Source organism: Macaca nemestrina, chromosome 7 (assembly GCF_043159975.1).
Source record: "Macaca nemestrina isolate mMacNem1 chromosome 7, mMacNem.hap1, whole genome shotgun sequence".
NCBI classification, from domain to species: domain Eukaryota; kingdom Metazoa; phylum Chordata; class Mammalia; order Primates; family Cercopithecidae; genus Macaca; species Macaca nemestrina.
Window position 1 is genome coordinate 11,583,716 of NC_092131.1, and position 19,586 is coordinate 11,603,301.

The 19,586-nt window shown below is 49.1% G+C and overlaps 1 protein-coding gene across 3 annotated transcripts in view; it reads right to left on the reverse strand.

The window, feature by feature from the left end:
* The window catches only part of LOC105467453 (bradykinin receptor B2), a 40,134-nt gene extending 20,770 nt beyond the window's left edge, over positions 1-19,364 (reverse strand). The window contains exons 1-2 of one of the 3 annotated variants that reach the window (XM_071099639.1): positions 18,961-19,364; positions 16,290-16,359 (exon numbers count right to left, since the gene is read on the reverse strand). The gene's annotated coding sequence lies outside the window, so the exon portion shown is untranslated. The remainder of the gene's footprint in view (positions 1-16,289; positions 16,360-18,960) is intronic. The other 2 variants (XM_011717065.3, XM_011717064.3) reach the window with 2 other exon arrangements.
* Positions 19,365-19,586: the final 222 nt, after the last annotated feature.

Consider the following 19,586-nt stretch of genomic DNA (forward strand, 5'->3'; position numbering starts at 1 on the left):
TTCGAAATAAGCAGTCTGGGCCAGAACCTCAGGTGGGGATGGTGGTTAGTTTTGTTGTTGTTGTTGTTGTTTTAAACTTTTTATTATGGAAAATTTGGAATATACCTACAAGTAGATAGACTAGCATAGTGAAACTCCACATACTTCACCCAGCTTCAGTAATCACCAACTCGCAGCCAATCTTTTTCCCTATGCCCGAACCTACCCTACCCCTCCTGTAATATTTGAAGTAAATCCTGCATGTCTGTCATTTCATCTGTAAATATTTCACTATGCTTCTCTAAAAGCTAAGGACTCTTATTTCAGAAAGCATAACCAGACAACCATTATCACATCTCGAAGAAACTGACAATAATTCCTTAATAGCATCAACTACCCAGGAAGTATTACAATTTCCAATCATATAAATTTCACGCTATTTTTTTCACAGCTGATTTTCTTGAATCAGAATGCAAATGACTTTACACATTGGGTTGTTTGACAGGTCTCGTAAGTTTCTTTTCACCTACAGCCTTCCCTGCTATCTCTTACTGTCTTTTCTTCCAACTTCCAGTTGTTTGTTCTACGGAATTTTCCATAGCTCAGAGCAGTTGGTGATGTCCAATGGAGCTACAAAGTTAGCCACAGAGGTAACTTCAAATTTTCTAGGAGCCACATTAAAAAAAGTAAAAAGGACACAGGTGAAATCAATTTTGGTTGTATATTGGGTATAACCAAATATATCCAAAACATTATTTTAATGTGTAATCAATACAAAAAGTCATTGAGTTATTTTACATTATTATTTTTTCCTGCTAACTCTTCAAAATCTAGTGTGTATTTACTCAGCATACCAGTTTGAAGCAGCCACCTTTCAAATGCTCGGTGACTGCATGTGGTTGGTCACTGCCATATTGGAGAACATGCAGCTCTGGAGCTTGACCATTGATTGCATTCTTCTCACAGCCTGTGATATCGTGATATAATAGAAAATACATATTTGGTCTTTGACACCAGTTCCTGACACGGAGCTCCTAAATCCCTTGACATTTCTAGATGATAGAAGCATCTTTTGTTCTAATGAGGTGACTCTTGGTGGTGGCTGGATAGCTCAGGATGGGGGCTGTCATCAGAAAGACCAGGCCATGATACGAAGCTTGGAACTTTCACCCCTGCATCTCCAGGAAGGGAAGAGGGGCTGGAGATTGAATTTATTATCCATCATGCCTATATGATGAAGCCTCCATCAAAATCCCTAAGAGACAAGATTGGAAGAGCTTCCAGGCTGGTGAACACAGGGAGATGATGAGGTGGTGCTATTCTCAGAGACAGCACCAAAGCTCCAGGCCCCTGCCCCACGTGTGGGTCTGTGCCTCTCTTCCATCTGACTGTGGCTGAGTGTTATCTGTTATTATAAGTCAGTAATGTAAGTAAATGTTTCCCTGATGCTGTGGGCCATCCTAGCAAATTACTGAACCCGTGGAGGCGGTTGTGGGAACCCTTGCCTTAAAGCTGGTTGGTCACAAGTGAGGCCACTTGAAACTTGCGATGGGTTCTGAAGTGGGGACACTCTTGTGGGACTGAGCTCTTATCCTGTGGGGTCTGTGCTGCCTCCGGGCAGATAATGTCAGAATTGAATGGAATTGTAAGACAATTTCTGAGGAAATAAACCCACACATTTAACCACAGAGGGGTTGAAAGTATTGAGTGGGAAACCACTTTTCCTACACAGAGCCCTCACTCTCAACCCCCATGACCCACTCAATGGTCCTTAATCCTTCCTCTCACTGCTCTCCAGGGACCTTGGCCCCTTCCTTCTAGACTCAGGCTTTCTGTCTGTCCCAATGTCCTTTGTCCTTATCCCAACCTCTTCCTTGCTGGTCTAAACACTAGGACATTCCGGTTCCCCACAAGCCCCCTTGTGCCAAACACTCAAGCACCTCTAGAAAATCCTCTTCCTCCAGGAAGCCTTTCCAGACAGCTGATTCTCCCCAGCAACCCTTCCCAAATAAACACAGAACTCTGTCCTCCAGGTGTCTACTCAACCACACTGGTTGCATGGTCCCAGTGTAAATACTGTGAATGTCTGTTGATGTCTCCCGAGTCCTCACATACTCTACTTGAGCAGGGGCCTAGGACTGTGCCCACATTGGTGCTCTACAGCCAGCAGGGCTCTAGACAGCACACCCACCATCAACAGCATCAGGGCAACGTTGATGACGACAATGAAGCTGACAAGCTTGCACCAGCATTTACAGAGCATTTCCCTGTTTAGGTTGCATTCACTCAACAAATTTATGAGTCCTTACTCTGGGCCAGCAACCAGGGAATAATAATAGCTTCAGTTTTTGGAGGCTTACTATGAATGCCAAGCAATGTTCTAAGCACTTTCCACGAAATCATGTAATCTACATCCATTTTAGATGGAGGCACTGGTACTATCCCAATTTTATAAAAATTGGAGGAACAGGGCAGTGAGGTGACTTGTCTAGAGTCACACAGCTGGTGACGGGTGGAGTTGGGATTTGAACCTTGGCACCTCACTGCATTATCTCTCCTTATGAGGGGATATAGTGGTGAAGGACAGATGGTCTCTGTCCTCAGGAGTCTCCTAGGTGGTGGGAAGTGTGCCCAAGATGGGGACAGGAGGTGTGGGAGGCTTGGTGGGGGAGATGATGACCTGAGGCCATGGCTGTGTCCATGCACTCCAGGAAGCCTCAGTTGCATCCCTCTCATATACGCTCTCAAGTATAAATCTCATCTTGGCTTTTGTGCCAGGATGCCTGGACATGGCCTAAGGTGGGGGTGATTGGCAAAATCTGGAGGCAGGAAGTGAGGAGGCTGAGGCATCAGACCAGAGGCACGATGGAGGCCTGAGCCAGGTCTGGGGAGATGGAGGGAAAGGAATGGATTCCAGAGAGGGCCTTAAAGGAGGTGGGGAGAGAGGGGCAGAGGAGGTGGCCCTCGGAGTCTCATGTTGGTACCTCCAGATCTGCAGGATCTCAGGCAGTGACCCCAACTCCTTAGAAAATGGACAAAAAGACCTTGATGATCTCATTTGTTCCCAAACCTCCACTTCTCCTGAAGCAAAGATCTGTCAGCTTCCTTGTATTTTTGCATTTTGTAATTGATTTAAAACACTTCAGGGTCTATGTGTCATGGTATGGATAAGCTTGTGCCTAGGAAACCTCCTCCAGTTCCTCCTGAGCTGCTCGAGGGACAGCCTCATGCCTCATTCACCTTTGAGACCCCTGGCATGGTGTAGACTCCTGATAGACACTTTTTAAAATAAATACCCCCAGCGTTTCCTCTGACTTGCCCAGGGCCACACAGCTCACAGGGGAGGGGTGAGGTCTGGGACCCGGTACTTGGGCTCCTGCTGCTCTGCCCTATGCTCTTGGGGACTTCTGGACAAGGGTGGGCTTCCCTGGGCTGGCAGAGGAGACAGGCAGTGGTGTGCTGGTAAATGGTTAACAACAGGCTCTCTGGAAAAAATGCCCTAACTGTAGCATTTGCAAATTTCTATGGTATAAACACTCTCGCAGTGACCAATTTCAAGTCCAATGTCACAACTGGCTCTAGGCCTGGTCGGCCAGAACGGTCCTAGGACCATCTCCCACTCCACAAAGGGTAGGAGCCCTTCCAACTCCTAGTCATCCTTCAGAACCTGCTTGATGTCACCTTCTCTAGGAGGCCCTCCCAGTCGCTGTAGAGACACCCCAGCTCCATTGCTCCTATATGGCTGTCAGCGCACTTTATGGAAACAGCACACTTAACTTTCTGTCTTCCCTCCACTGTGTCCCCACCTCTTAGCACTGGGCCTGGCCTATGACGGGGGCTCAGGAAATATTTGTTGAAAGGACAATGATGCTGATGCTGATATTGACAGCAAATGCGTATATCATCTGCAATGTGCCAGTTCTAGTCTCTCTCTCTTTTTTTTTTTTTTGCTACAGTTAGAGCATTTTTCTTCCAGAGAGCCAGTTGTTAACCATTTACCAGCACACCACTGCCTCTGTCTCCTCTGTCAGCCCAGAGAAGCCCACCCTTGTCCAGAAGTCCCCAAAGGCATAGGGCAGAGCAGCAGGGGCCCAAGTACCAGGTCCTGGTCCCTACTCCTCCCCTGTGAGCTGTGTGACCCTGGGCAAGTCAGAGGAAACACCGGAGATATTTATTTTTCTCATAAGAAAAAACCCCATTTCGCTTCTGGGATTTTTGGTTCTTTTTTTTGAGGCAGAGTCTTGCTCTGTTACCCAGGCTGGAGTGCAATGGTGCAATCTTGGCTCACTGAATCTTGCGCTTCCTGGATTCTCCTGCCTCAGCTTCCTGAGTAGCTGGGATTACAGGAGCATGCTACCACGCCCTGCTAATTTTTTTATTTTTATTTTTATTTTTATTTATTTATTTTTTTATCATTGGTATGAATTTTTGTATTTTTAGTAGAGACAGGGTCTTGCCATGTTGGTCAGGCTGGTCTTGAACTCCTGGAGTCAAGTGATCCCACCCGCCTCGGCCTCCCAAAGTGCTGTGGTTATAGATGTGAGCCACCGTGCCCAGCCGTGCCAGCTCTGTTCAAAGCACTTAACAGATATTAACTCATTTAATCCCCACAACACTCTAGATGAGTTTTTTTGCTTTGGTTTTTTTTTTGAAACGAAGTCTCGCTCTTTCGCATAGGCTGGAGTGCAAAGGCATGATCTTGGCTCACTCACTGCAACCTCCGTCCCCTGGGTTCAAGCAATTCTCCTGCCTCAGCCTCCCTAGTAGCTGGGATTACAGACATGAGCTAATTTTTTGTATTTTTACAAAATAGTAAAATTTTGTATTTTTAGTAGAGACGGGGTTTCGCCATGTTGGCCAGGCTGGTCTCGAACTCTTGACCGCAAGTGATCTGCCCGCCTTGGCCTCCCAAAGTGCTGGGATTACAGGCTTGAGCCACCATGCCCAGCTCTAGATGGGTGTTTATGTCCTCATTTTGCAGGTGGGGAAACTCAGCCTCAGCAAATCAGTGGCGGAGCAGGGCCTGGGATGCAGCTCAGAATGCTCTCATGTCCTTGGGCTTCCCTTGTCCTGTAAGATGGGTGGGGCCAGTAGCATTACTCTCACTTTGAAAAAGCAAAACAGGTTCAAATTCCAGCGAGGGGCTTATGGAAGTTTAGGTAAAGAGCCTAGGCTAAGGTCATCCCACTATTAAGTGGATGGGGATGTGGTAGAATTAGCACTTAGGGGTCTCAAGTGCAAAAGCGTTTTGTAAACCATCAAGGACCACAGACATGCTATGAAGTTGGAAGAATCTCACCTTTTAGAGATTTTTAGTCCAAGCTTAACAAATAAGGAAACGAAACCTCTGAGAGGGAGGTGACCTGCCCCAAGTCATGCACGAGCATTTCAACCCTGCCCCTCTGCACTTTCCACAGTCCCAGAGTGGCACGCATTCCTTAGTGGCACTGGGCACTGCACTCTACAGCTCATGCCATGGTGGGTTTGCATGACAGTCCTTTCCCTGAGCCTCACGATTGTCCTGGAGGAACTTGTTATACCCATTTACAGATGAAGGAACCAAGGCTCAGCAAAGGGAAGTGATTTATCCCATCTCACAGGCTCGTAAGTGGGAACCTGGATGACTCTACATACAAGACCATCAGAGAGATGAAAAGAACCGAGAAAGAGCTGGGTTGATTGTGGTCAAGTGTGTAAGGCAGACCTGGCTGGAGGAGCCTGGAGACTGGGGCTCAGAAGGGACTTAGGGATCCCTGCCTGATTTTTGGTCACCCAGAAGTTATAGGGCTGCCTCCTTAGAGCCTGGGAGCTTCCTGGATGCATGGTCTGTCCCTGCCTCGAGGCTCCCAAGACAGGTGCCCTGGCTGGCCAAAGGTCAGCCTGGGGCTGGCACTACTGGAAGAGTGAGGAGGTGATGGCAAGATCTGGGATAGACCCCCAGCCCCCAGCTTCACCTTTCTGAACCTGGGCTTCCTCATCTGCAAGACGGGGGACCCAGTTGTTATAGAAGTGAAATGAGCTAGTGCCACCAGATGCCTAGCCTGGGGACTGGCATGGAGCCAGCGTCCATTTAGGACAGCTGCCCTCACTGTTGCTATTGCTGTTGCTATTATTATTATATTCAACAATATGCCTTTGAGCAGGTGGCTTTTGCTCTTTGAGCCTCAGTTTCCCCATCTCTAGGGCAAAGGAGGGTGATAAGATAGGTTATTCTGTAAAATCCTTCCAGCTGTGACAGTCTGCGATGACTAGCTTTCTTAAATCTGTTCATTCTGGTGCCATGTGGGCCTCACCACTGTAGTGACTTCCTATGAATACTTATTGCAGTGTCCGTGTCTTGTGTGTGCCACACACACACACACGCTGTCCTTTTTCCTCACACTATCTCGATTGTCACACACCATCAGCCCCTTAGTCACAGAACAGGATGTTTGCTTATCTGAATCTCTGGTCCTGGGGAAGGGCAGCTGATCACCGAATGTTTGCTGAGCTGAGTTAGTTGCCTTTGGAAATAGTTAGTTCTCTGTCACTAAAGGTATTCAAGTAAAGTCTAGGCAATGTTTCTGGTGAGTTTGGACCCGGATTACTTAAATTCCACAGATTTAAGCCCTAGGACTATGTAGAGTTGCCCCACTCAATGCCACAGCCCCTCTCTCCTTGGACTTTCTGGTTCAAGACACACATTTTACATTTGTAGGATGTGTGGCTACTGGAGGTGCTGACTGTATATCAGATGCGTGGGCCTAATTTTCCCATAATCCTCCAAACAGTGCTGTAGGGTCTCCTCCTCCTCCTCCTCCTCCTCCTCCTCCTCCTCCTCCTTCTTCTTCTCCTTCTCCTCCTCCTTCTTCTCTTTCTCCTTCTTTCTTCCTCTTCTCTTCCTTCTTCTTTCCTCCTCTTCTTTCCTCTTTTTCTTTTGTTGAAATAGGGTCTTGCTCTATTGCCCAGGCTGGAGTGCAGTGGTACAATTACAACTCACTGTAGCCTCGACCTCCTGAGTTCAAGCTATCCTCCCACCTCACCCTCCCAAGTAGCTGGGACCACAGCTCCTGACACCACAGCTCACTAATTTTTAAATTTTTTTTAAAGATGGGATCTTGCCCAGGCTTGTCTCGAACTCCTGGCTTCAAGCGACTCTCCTATATTGGTCTCCCAAAATGCTGGATTTACTGGCATGAGCTACCATGCCTGGCCTACTTCTTGCAGGGAGGTGGGAGGTACAAAAGAGTTCTGTTCCTTGTTATGTAAATACCCACCCTCCAGGAACTGTGATTTGTAGCTCAGTTGGTAAGAGGGGTCTTGCAACCTTGCCTGGGGCCATGAGGCCTTTGCAGACCCTGACTTAGGCACAGGCTCTATGTAGGGCCCTGGGGTTTGTCATCTGTGCTGCTAACAAAGGTGGAAAATTCCTACTTCCTGAGCTGAGATTGAGGATTCCGACATGCATGAGCTTGCCTGCTTTCCTTGGTATTTCACTTTTGGAGCCAGAAACAAAATCCTCCCAGATGCTCTGCTTGGCCCCTGTGAGTCTGACCTGCAGGCCGGTGCCTGGCAGAGAGGGCACACCACAGTGGCTCACCCTCCCACTCGCACTGCGCAGGAGCTGACGCAAGGAGAACGGGAGTCACAGCTCTGTGTCTGTGCTTACTGCAGCACCCTTAACCTCTCTGAGTCTCAGTTTCCTTATCTGTAAGATGGGATTGATTATTAGTAGGTGTCCAATCAATGTTAGGGATGACTATTAATAAGAAATTGCGTCTGGTAAGATGCCAGCTCCTCTGTCTCCAAGGACCCACCTTTGCTGCCTGTTCCTGATTCCTGCAGAAACTCCTGTCGCCAAGACAACATAAAAATAATCTGGTTTGCAAATATGTAATGAGGCAGTTACAGACAGAGAGGAAAGCAGATAGCAGCTTCCAGTGTTTTATCTGAATAGGTCAGCCAGGAAGAGAGGGTTTAGTGGCTCCCAAACCTGTCTCTAGATCATTTAGTTTTTGGATAATTCAGTGACGCAAACCCAGAACCTTCAACCCCTTCCCTTTTTTTTGTTTGGCATTTTTGAAGATAATCAAAAGGACAGGAAAAGCTTTATGCGTAGAGATGTTCCTCATCATGTAGAAGGAGGGTCACAGGAAACAACCTGGATGTTTAGGACCAGGGAACTGGTTAAACACATGATCTTATATCCATTCAATAAATGTCAAGCCGACATGACAAAAGGATGCTTCTAAGAGTTCACCAAAAATGCGAGAATATTTCTGATAGCATGTTAAGGGAACAAAAATCTGGGTAACCAAATTGTATATACAACAAGGTTCAAAAGTTGAGAAGGCGAAATACCAGATGATTACTGGCAGTGGTCGTCTTTGAGCATGCGATCGTAGGATGCTTTTGGGTTTTCTTTGTTGTTTGTCACAATATCCACGTTTTCTATGAAGAACATATATTGCTTTGGCAATAAAAATATTTAAATAAGCCAAGTGTTTGGAATGAATTATGGGTTTATTTAGATAAGAAAGAGAATCAGCCAATTCGTGCTTAAAGGAAAGGTTTTGCTTACATAAAAGCTGGTAAAGAAACGCACAATCATGTTTGAATTTAAAATGAAATGTTTAAACGATTTATGAACTGTTTGTTTAATGATGGCCCATAGCACCCAGCCACCCTTCCTGAGCAGGTAGAATCAGAGGGCTTCTAATAACTTGAAAAGCAGCAACCAGCTAGGAGCCAGTGGAGAGAAGCTCTGGGAAGATGAGATTTCCTCCTGGGCTGCAAAATCCACTCATTCTCACAAAATGCAGCCTGGTTCCATAATTTGGTGTCCCCATGAAACAAAGGACAAGGACAGAGACACACCATTCTCCAGCCTCCAATCTTCACTTTGATTCACATCTCTGCTGACTGGGTTATCTCTTTGAGTGTTTTTTTCATGAAGCTGCAGGCATGGCATTTTCTGGGCACCCTCTCACATTTGAGCCTGTCTTTCTGTTGCCTTCTCTTGCGAAGAACCATTCAGCATCACACCGGCTCTCTCAGTCTACAACTGCCCCCCGACGGCTCTGATGCATTCGCTGCTGTAGAAAAACCTGAACCCAGCCTGATTTTTCTTGCTTTATGGATTGCCTATCCCTGTCCCCACCAACTCCCCAACCTCCAGTCAATCTGGATGCTTATAGTATTTTCTTTTTCTCGTTTCCATTCAAAAGTGCTGTCAGATGTATTTAGGGGACACTGTCTCGTCTCACCCCTTTTCATAGGCTGTGAGCTGGGCAAGGCACCATTGCATAGGTGAGGGTTTGGAGGCTGGAGAGAGGAGGCACTGGGACTCAAACCACATTTGGGGATTTGGGGACATCCCCTGGATGTGCCCTGAGGCCACCCCGACTCTGGCATGTGAGGCAAACCTGCTATGCAATGAAGGAGCCTGGACAAGGGAATCTCACCAAGGGTGTTCAAATCCCAGCTCTGCAGGTCACTAAGGGTGGGACTGCTAGTGCGTGGCCTCCTGTCGGAGCCCAGGTCCTCGCTTGTGGGATAAGGAGCATTGCCCCTGGCAGGCGGGCTGTTGTGAGGATCCAGTGTGATCATCCCTGACACTCAGGAATCCTTCCTGTTGGTTCCCATCCTGTCTCAGGCATGACAGTCGCCTCCGCTTTCCCCCAAATCCCCAGATTGTTCTGTCAAGTGATGACCCTGGGTGCCCTCACCTCCACCCCCTCAGCCACAGACACCACAGTCCAAACAGACTCCTGGAAGACATGGCCCAGGCCACTTGCAAGGAAAGTCCCTGCGGCTGCTACTCATCCTCATGGAAAACATGACGACTGGGGAGGACTGGAGGGCAGGGAGTGTGGGGACAAGCAGGACACCCCCATCACAGGGCAGACGGCTCTGGCTGGGGCTTTTGGATCACTGCCTACCATGGGGAGGCCCAGGCCAGGGACTCAGGCTCCTACTCACCTCTCCAGCCCCAGCTCCTCCTTCCCCTCCTATCCCCTCCCTGCCCCACTGGTCTCCCCTGGCCCTGCCTGAGCAGCTTTGGGAGTTCTCACCTCTAGACCTTTGCTTATGCAAGGAGGCAGGATGTGACGGGAAGACCCAGGTCAGGCTCCAGGGCCAGCCCAATCTCTAACTAGCTCTGTCTCACCTCTAGGGAGTATTTCCTCAACTGTCAGGTGGAGACACAATACCCACTTGGCACGTTTACTGGGGGGATACTTGTGATCATTTGGGGGGTCAAGGGTGCCCTGGGGCTCGAGCATACATCCATGGCACTGGGCAGTCTCCCCTGCCCTTTCTTTCCACTGCACGCCCTCCCTCACTTAGGCAGACCCTCTACTTTACCTGGGTCTAGGTCCTCCAACTTGAAACCTGCCCACAATGACACATCAAACATTGTAGATGTGTCATAAGCTGGTGTTGGGACATGCAGGCAGCAAAGAGGCAGCTTGTGTGTGTATATGTGTGTGTGTGTGTGTGTGTGTTTGGGTGGTCCACACAGAGGCCCAGGAAGAAGAAGAGTGGAGATCTTGCGACATGGCTCCTGATGCTGGAGGTTTAGGGACAAATCATTAGTGTGACGGTCCCAGGGTCCTCTGGAGATAGTACTTAGGGTTACAAATTCAGAGAGCTGTGTTAGAACCACTTGGGTCTCTGCTTGTCTCTCCCACCAGGCTCTCAGCTCCCTGTGGGGAAAGATATCTGAGCTGAGGGGAGCCCTGAGCAGTCTCTCAGTAAATAGTTAAGGGAAGAAGGAATAAACCAGCTTCTTGGGCACAGTCTGGGCACAGTCTGGGTACTTTCAAACACAGTCCTATTGCGCTGGCACAGCAGTAGTCTTTATCATACAGGTGAGAAAGGAGAGGTTTGGAGAGGTCAGTGACCTGCCCTGGGTTACTCTGCAAGTAATTGGCCTAGTAACCTAACCCAGGGCTGTTGAACAATCGGGCCAGTTGGTGCCAATTTCTGAATATTAACTGCTAAAAAAATACTGGTGGCGAAATAGCTAGCACATCAGTGAGCCTGTTTGGGCTGTGGGCTCAGACTGAGCTCCTATAAAGGGTATGAAGCAGGCAGGGGCCATGGAATGGGGGAGGGGGGTTAGCAACTGCTCTCCTACCTTTTTATAGATGAGGTGCCTGCTGTTCAGAGATAAAGGATCACTAGCAAAACCCACTAAAGAAGTGGGGGCCAGGGTAGAAAGGAGGCCTTTCTGGGGGTGCTGATGGAAAACCCCACCCAGGCAAATCTTGCTTCCCAGGCATTCTCCCAGTAAAGGCTGCATTGCTGTGCCCTACTTTGGCTGCAGGCTACTGTTTACCACCCAAGAGAGCAGCCACCAATTAATCTCTGTCCATCAACTTATTCTAATTCTCTGCATAGCACATAGCACTTCCTGGGGTTGCCCTTCTCCTGTCTGCTCTTCAAAGAGCCATCCTTCGATGACCTACTGATACTGCTTTTTATCTTTCTAACTTGTCATTTTGTTTTTGTAATTCTTTTCTTTCTTCTACTTTTTAGGGTCATTATTATCTGGTTTATTGAATTGAACTTTTTTTTTTTTGCAATCTTTTTGGCTTAATAATTTAAAATTTTAAAGGCATGAATCCTCCCCTGACTATGGCTTTGGCTGCATCCCATAAGTTTGGTAAGCAGTGTTCTTATAGTTAGTCATTTCTCAAATATCTGTAATTTCAGTTTTGATGATCTGTCTCTTTGATGGTCTTCCTTTTGAGTAACAGTGTTTTCTAAACTTTTCAAGTTGTTTATTTCTATTCAAGTTTGTTTTGCTTTTTATATATAAACTTTTGCAAAGAGATATGCATCCTCATGGTAACATTTCAGAGTGCAAAATAGAATACAGTGAGGGGTAAGTCTCCCTCCAGGTCCCGTCCCTGCCCATCGCCCCCAGAGACAGCCAGACTCACTGGTGTCTCCTGTTGCTTTCCAGACATCTTCTGAGCTTTCAGGAGCAGATGTGCATGTATCCATGTATAAGGACGCCTGCAGAAGCACCCCAAATGCACCGCCAGCTGTGTCCTCACTTCCTTGCATTTAACAATCTGTTGACCCACCTTGCTTTTCAATGGTCTCACAGTGTTTCAGAGTAGGACTGCCCTGTAACGCACCAGCCTCCGCAGGGAGTTCCTGGTTTTCATAGGTAGTTACCAATTCTACTATTATTTTTAGCTGAAGGAACAAAGGATCCCAGAGACCACATGCCTTGCCCTAGGTTACACAGCAGGGGAGGAGCGGAGAGGGATTCTGTCCCTGTGCCTGGCTTCCGAAAGAGGAGGAGCAGGGGCAGGAGGAAGAAGGGAAGTGGGTGGAGAGAGGAATCATCTTCATAGAGTCCATCTCCCTAATGTGCTCAAGCTACAGTTCATTTGAGGAGTCCCCCGTAGTGTTCACTATTTTTGGCTGTCACAAATGATCAGCACCAGACCCCTCATCTGCAGGCCCTAGCCCGTGTGTGAGCACACCTGTATCAGGTGTGCAGGCCCTCTTCTGCCTCCCCTGCCCTGTTCTTGTGTTCTAGCCGTTGCTGTCTGAATCTTTCTGTTCAAAGAAGACCCAAGAGGTCCCTTCTCTCACCTCTCACTTTGCTAACTGGCCAGTGGGCTCCAGAGTGGGGGCGATGTTCCCCAGGCGCAGTTGTGCATGCATAAGGTACAATCTCCGAGGCTCTGGGAGAACCCCAGAGAGCCTCCCTCTGTGGTCAGGGAGTGACCCCTGCACTCTCAGAGCACAGCAGGTGCCAAGCATGAGCCTGGATGCTAGGGGCTGAGGGAGAGGCCCAGTCTTTTCCCTTAAGGGGCTTCCTGTTTGGTAGAGGAGGCAGGGCACGGCCTGATGCTTCCAGAAATGTTTGGACCCAAATCTACCTTGAAGGGAGCTAGCTGTGAGCTGTGTGCATTTCACAATCTGTCCATTTACGTTTTTGCGGAGATGTTCAATTTGCTAATAACTTGGAGCGGGGAGGGTTTCTGTCCTTTCCTGAGGCAGCTGGCACACGAGCACAGGTGCCAGAGAGTGAGGAACAGGTGTGGGGACCCCAAGTCTCTTGGCTGGTGGGACTTGGACGAAGGGCCCGAGGAGAGAGGCTTTTGGGTCCAGGACAGATCATTCGGTAAGGTAGCTTGTTTCAAAGTGTGGCCCATCTGTTTTGAAATCCCCAGAGATATTAGCAAGTCCTTGGGTACTGTAACAGAAATCTTGGGACCCCCAAACTCTTTATGCCAAAGGGAAAGTTAAGCCTGGAGACTGAGTCAAGCAATATTGTCATCCTTCTTCCTAATGACAGCTGTAATCTCACAACCTTAGACATTAGCCAGACCCCCACAGAAAAGAAAAGGCCTCGGATATCTCCCCATGACTACCCCCACAAATTGTTCTTTGCTGGGTGAAACCTTTCAGGATGTGCATCTTACTACAAAACAAGGACACATCAATTGTAACTTGAGGTCCGCAATCCAAGCCTAGCTCCTCACACTCAAATCTGCTAGATTCACACTGATGGTGCTGATCTCCCCAGGTACAGCATGAAAACAAGGCAAGGGCAAGATGAGATCAGTCCTCCTTCTGCCTAACCTCCTCTTCTACATGCTTTCTCCACTTCAAGGACGTGTGTAAATACTGTGAAAGAAACATAAAATTAAAATCCCGGGACCCCCAAACTCACTAAGCCAAAGGGAAAAGTCCAGCTGGGAGCTGGGTCATGCAACCTGCCTCCTGTTTTGTGTCTAAATGGATAAGACTTCCCTCCCTCTCATTTCACTCACAGTGAAATTCCTTGTGGGCCCCGAGATCTCTACCTTCAAGCAGCTGTGTTGTATTTCACCCTCACGATGTAAATTAACAGCTTAGTTTCACAGGTATGGGACAAAGGATAGAACCAAAAGTCATCCCTCTGCTCACCTGAGGCAAGTGCATATCTGACGGCTTCCTATACGCTATGATTATGATTATGATTATGATTATTTGAGATAGAGTCTTGCTCTGTCGCCCAGGCTGGAGTGCAGCAGTGCGATCTCAGCTCCCTGCAACCTCTGCCTCCTGGGTTCAAATGATTCTCCTGCCTGGCTAATTTTTGTATTTTTAGGAGAGACAGGGTTTCACCATGTTGGACAGGCTGGTCTTGAATTCTTGACCTCAGGTGATCCACTCACCTTGGCCTCCTAAACTGCTGGGATTACAGGCATGAGCTATGGTGCCCAGTCCTGATTATTATATAAAAATGCAGATTGACTGACCACCAGGTGAATGCCGAATTGATGATCCCTCCACCTGCTTCTTTCACATGAAAAATGTGCATTCAGTGAAGTGAATGAAAAGGCTCAAAGGGGTGCTACTGCTTGCTTCTTTATGCCACCTTTCCCCCCTTTTTCCTCCCTCTTTCCCCTACCGCCTGCTCTTTTCCCTTTAAATAGTGAAGCCCCTTCTTTGCAAGAATCATGGGCCAGAGATGTTTCCTGTGATTCTGTGTCCCTCTTTCCTGGTTGCGTCCTTAACCTTGGCAAAATAAACTTCAAAAATAATTGAGACCTGCCTCAGTCAGTTTCTCTTTGATTTACAATACTAAGCCTCAGGAAAACCTCTTCGGAGAGCATAGGCCACACATATTTTCTGTGGTTTGTGTTTTTCCCAGGTGCACCCTCAAACTCTCAATAAACGTCAATTGAAGCTTATCAACTCAGTAAACCTCGATTGACTGAGACTTGCCACAGTCTGTCATTTCAGTGAATAGTACCCAGACCTCAAATCACAGTCCCCAGAGCAGGGCCCTGGCACCTGCGTGGGTGACCAGCCTGCAGGTGATTCTAATGTACAATAAAATGTAGTCTTTCTCCAGCAGACCACCCCGCCACTGGAGTGTGACCCCTTAGGAAACCCGCAGGGAAGAGGAGAAGCAACCTCATGACCATGATAGCAACCACGGAAGCGACAGGGCTGTGCTGGAGCCTGGCACTGTGCAGGTCACAACACCCCGCGGACGTCCCCTCAGGCACTGCTCATTTCTAGATGTCGCTCAGCTGGGCCACTTCTCTGTGCCCCCTGCCCCCCTCCAACTGCCCTTCACCGGTGGCACAGATCAGAGAGGGTCAGAGGGGTTGGCAGCGAGTGGGATGGGACAGGCCGGAGTAAATCTAAAGTTTGAGCCCTGAAGAGAAGTGTGAGAAGGACTCTTGCTATCAGTGCCCGCAGGCTCACTGCCTGGACACAGGAGCATGTGCATGTCAGAGAGGGCTTTTTTCTGGACACCCTGGAGCGGCTGTGGCCTTACTGCAAGGCAAATGCAATCTCTGTGACCGTCCCAGACCCTCACTCCTGCCTCTGTAGACCGGCCGTCTGGTACCTGAGCTCCTGCAGTGTGCCTGACACCTGCTTTCACTACATCAGCACAATCAGAGGTAAGCCTCCCAGTGGTCCTCAAAAACAGGAATGATGATCCCCACTGTACAGGAGAAGAAACTGAAGCTCAGGAAACTTTCCTGGTAGGTAAGTGACAGGGTTGGAATTCAAATCCCGAGTTGTGTTTGTTCCACTCTGCTTTATGCTGTGATGACTTTTTTGGAATGTATGTGGCAGGGGGGTACACGTTTCTAGCCTCCAGAATCCTCCAGAGCCGTCAGTGATGAAAGAGTCAAAGAAATACTTCACGCCTTTGGTTTGTTCTAGAAAGAAACCCTGGAGTGGGTGTTTTGGGGAAGCAGAGCCTTGGGTCCCCAGGAAAACCAGAGGAACTCAGAGGAGGAATTGAGGATTTAACACTTTTCATGGAGGGCAGATTCAGTAGCTGTGGATATTTAGCTCAGAGAGAAGCAATAGGACTAGAATGGTACAAACCCCAAGGAAATGAAAGTGGGCCCATTGCTCAGTGGGTGATAGTTGGAGGAAGAGCTTTTAAATAGTAGAACTCTCCTGAGATGGAATGGGCTGCCTTGCAAAGTAGTGAGCTCCCCATTCTTGGAGGCATGCACACTAAGATGGATATTCACAGGGCAGGAGATTCCGGGACCAAGTGAATGTCAGAAGTGATGCATTTGGAGTCTTAAGTCTTGGCAGGTCTGATTGTTTGCCTCATGACCCTGAGGTACTGTAATTGTCCTAAGTGCCTTCTGAATCCTCAAAGCAACATGCAGACCTGCTCTGTGTGCCTTTTTCTTTTTTTAAGAGCAGTTTTAGATTCACAGCAAAATTGAGCAGAAAGTACGGAGACTTACCGTATATCCCCTGCACCCACACATGCATAGCCTCCCCCGTTACTCACATCCCCTACAAGAGCAGTCAATTTGTTGTAATTGATGAACCTGCATTGACACATCATCATCACCCAAAGTCCATAGTTTTCATCAGGGTTCGCTCTTGGTGATGGACATTCTGTGGGTTTGGACAAATGCATAATGACATGTATCTACCATTATAGTATCATACAGAAGTTTCACTGCCCTAAAAGTCCTTTGGGTTTCTCCTCCAGTTCTCTCCTCCCTCCCTCTAATTCCTGGCAACCATTGATTTTTTTTATCTTTTACTGTCTTCATAGTTTTGCCTTTTTCCAGAATGTCACATATAGTTGACATTATACAGCATATGCCTTTTCAGAGTGGCTTCGTTCACTTAGTGATAGGTTCTGTGTGCTTTTTTATGGCCTGCTATATGAGCAATATTTATTTATTCATTTAACCATTCAGCATTTCAGCAAACACTGACCCATGTTGGGCTAGGCATCATTTTGAGTGCAGAAGAGGCAGCTTGAGAGGATAGACGAGGCCCCTGCTTTCATTCTGAAAACCAGAGTCTCCTGGTGCTATGATCTGAATGCGTGTGTCCCTCCAAAATTCACCTGTTGAGACTTAATCCCCAAGGTGGTGATATTAAGGAGGTGAGGCTTCTGGGGGGTCATTAGATCATGAGGTCCCCCTCCTCGTGAATGGAACTGGTGCTCTTTAAAAGAGGCCTGGGAGAGCGTGTTCACCCTTCCACTGTATGAGGATGCATAGAAGATGCCATCTATGAGGACTAGGTCCTCACCAGACACCCAATCTGCCAGTACCTTGATCTCGGGCTCCCCAGCCTCTAGCACTGTGAGCAATAAATGTCTGTTTTTCAATAAATTACCCAGTCTAAAGTATTTCTTATAGCAACTCAAATAGACTACGACATCGGGCAAGTCTGCAGGGCTCCCCCCGCTCCGCCCAGGCGGGCCCCTCCCTGACCACAAGCAGCACAGGTGAGGGGGTTGCCCTAATGTTACCCCTGGAGCCCTCGAACTTGTTACTGAGTCAGTCACTGTGTTAGCAGAGACCACGTGGCGCAGTTATTAGGCTGGTGCAAAAGTCATTGCGATTTTTGGCGTTACTTCTAATGGCAAGAACCGCAATGACTTTTGCACCAACCTAATAGTTCCATGTTGGATCCCACTGGCAGGCAACGACCACATTCAAAGTCCTCAGACCCACTGTGCAGGCCCAGCCATGGGAACCTCCTCCTGTTTGCAAGGGAGGGAATCCCAAAGAGACTGAACCCCAAAGAGGTTGAGGGATTCCCCTGGACACTGAGTGGAGGGCTGGCTGAGGTCATGTCCCCGCTCTGAGACTCAGTTTCCTCTGTGCAGAGAGAGGCTTGGAGTGCAGGGTTGCAGGGAGAGCTGGGATGAGGCCTGGGCTCCTGCCTGTGGGGACAGCACACAAGCTTCCTCTTTTTCATCCAAAGACGCCTACTCCTGGCTGTCTTTCCCCAGGCAGGGGAAAGAGCAAATGCTTCCTCCAAGCTTATGGGGCTCACAATGTGGAATGTCGCTTGCTGCTGCCAGGGCTCGAAGGACACAGCAGAGGTTTTTCTCCAGAGAACCTCGGGCAGGGGATGTTAGCAATGTCCTCTGGGGTCGCTCACCAGTCCCCCTGCCACCTAAGCCCTTCTCCCACTCAGAAATGGAATTAGGGGTGGGGTTGGCTGGGGAGCCCCCCGTCACCCCACACCCGTGCCAGAGTTCCCACTTCCTGTAGGCTGGGGAGCCACAGGCGGCCTGTGACTCAGTGAGGCACATTCTGACCTGCCTGGAACAGCAACACCTGCTGTCCACCTCCACCCAGGCTGCGGAAGCAACCTACTCTTCAGCAACTCCAATCACGGCTGCCATTTATTTAGCGCCTATGACACACGTGGTGCTCCACAGGCAAGAGCCTACCTCTATCTTTCCATAAAGAGGAATTACCAGGTCTTCTTTACAGCTCAGGAGACGGGGAGAAAATAACTTGCCCAAAAACGTCACTCACAGGGTGAGAGCAGAACTGGAACTCCAGCCTGGGCTGGATGCAAAGCCGGTGCTCGGAACCCCTGCACTATCCTGCCCCCCCATCCCGGTCAGCGAGGACCGTGGGAAGAGAGTCGCTAAGCCCTTCTGAGATAGTCACCACCACCTGCCTCCTGGAGACACATCAGCCAGTATTCACTAACCCCTCCCGCCTGCTTCTGATTTAACCCTGCCATCCCCAGGGAGCCAGCGAGCAGGCTGCTTTGCAGACAGAGAAACTGAGGCTCAGAGAGGTTGAGTAGCTTGTCCAGGGTCACACAGGGCCAACGAGTGGCACGGCTGTGAGTGAAAAGCCAGGTTCTGGCGCCTCCACCCAGCACCCGTCCCTGCTGCACCACGCCTCGCTGCTTTACTCCAAGGTGTCCACCCAAAGTATGTGAAAATCCAATCACGAAATCCCTCACACACTGGACACACACAAGCCTGTCTGTCACCTTGATTCAGAGAAGAGAAACCTACAACAGACAAAGAGGGCGATTCCTCCTGCTGGGAATCCTTCTTCCCATTGCCTGTCAGACCTCCCCTCCGGAAGGAAGGGAGCTTTTCCCAACTCCCCATGACCAGAGGGAAACTTCTCCCCGCTGCCTGCCTTCCTTCCCCCTGGGCTGGGACAGCTTGTCCTCCCAGCAAAGGTGAGGCGGCTGGACCAGCCCCTGCCCGGCACCCACCTTCTCCGGAGCAAGCAGCATGGGCACTTCAGTCACTTCCTGGGTACTGCGAGACAGCCTGATGTCCCCACCGTCTCCGCCCCTCCTTGGAGCCCAGAGGCCAGAGCTGTAGTGGCAGCGGGAACAGCTCATCTTTCAAGGGCTGGGTGGTGATGTCATCAGCCTCCTGGGCACTTCCCCCTCCGCCTCCAGCCGAGCTCTGCTCTCCTGCCCAGCCCGAGCCAGGCTGCCTGTGGGGCCAGGGTGGCTGCGGTCACCTTTGCTCTCCGCTCTGCCACCCTCTGAGCCCTGGGGGCCAGCAAGGCTCTTGGAAGATTTCCACGTTTGCGTAGCCCGGCTCCCCACTGGAGTTGTGGTATGGCAAAAGCGTCCCTCCCGGCTGACCACAAAGGGGCCTGTGGAGCCCCATGTGAATAAATTCGCCTCACGTAACGTTTATTTCTTATCACTATTTATTTTCCTAAGGTGGTTGTTTTGTGTCTGAGTTTTGGATGTAAACAGTGGGCGTTTACGCGGAAGGTGTAAACAGAGGGTGGCCAGGAGGGCAGGGGGAGTCCTGGGATTTCTTTGTACAGCTCCCAAGGGCGACAGTGGCAGAAGCTGTCCTGTTTCCTGGGGATGGGTGT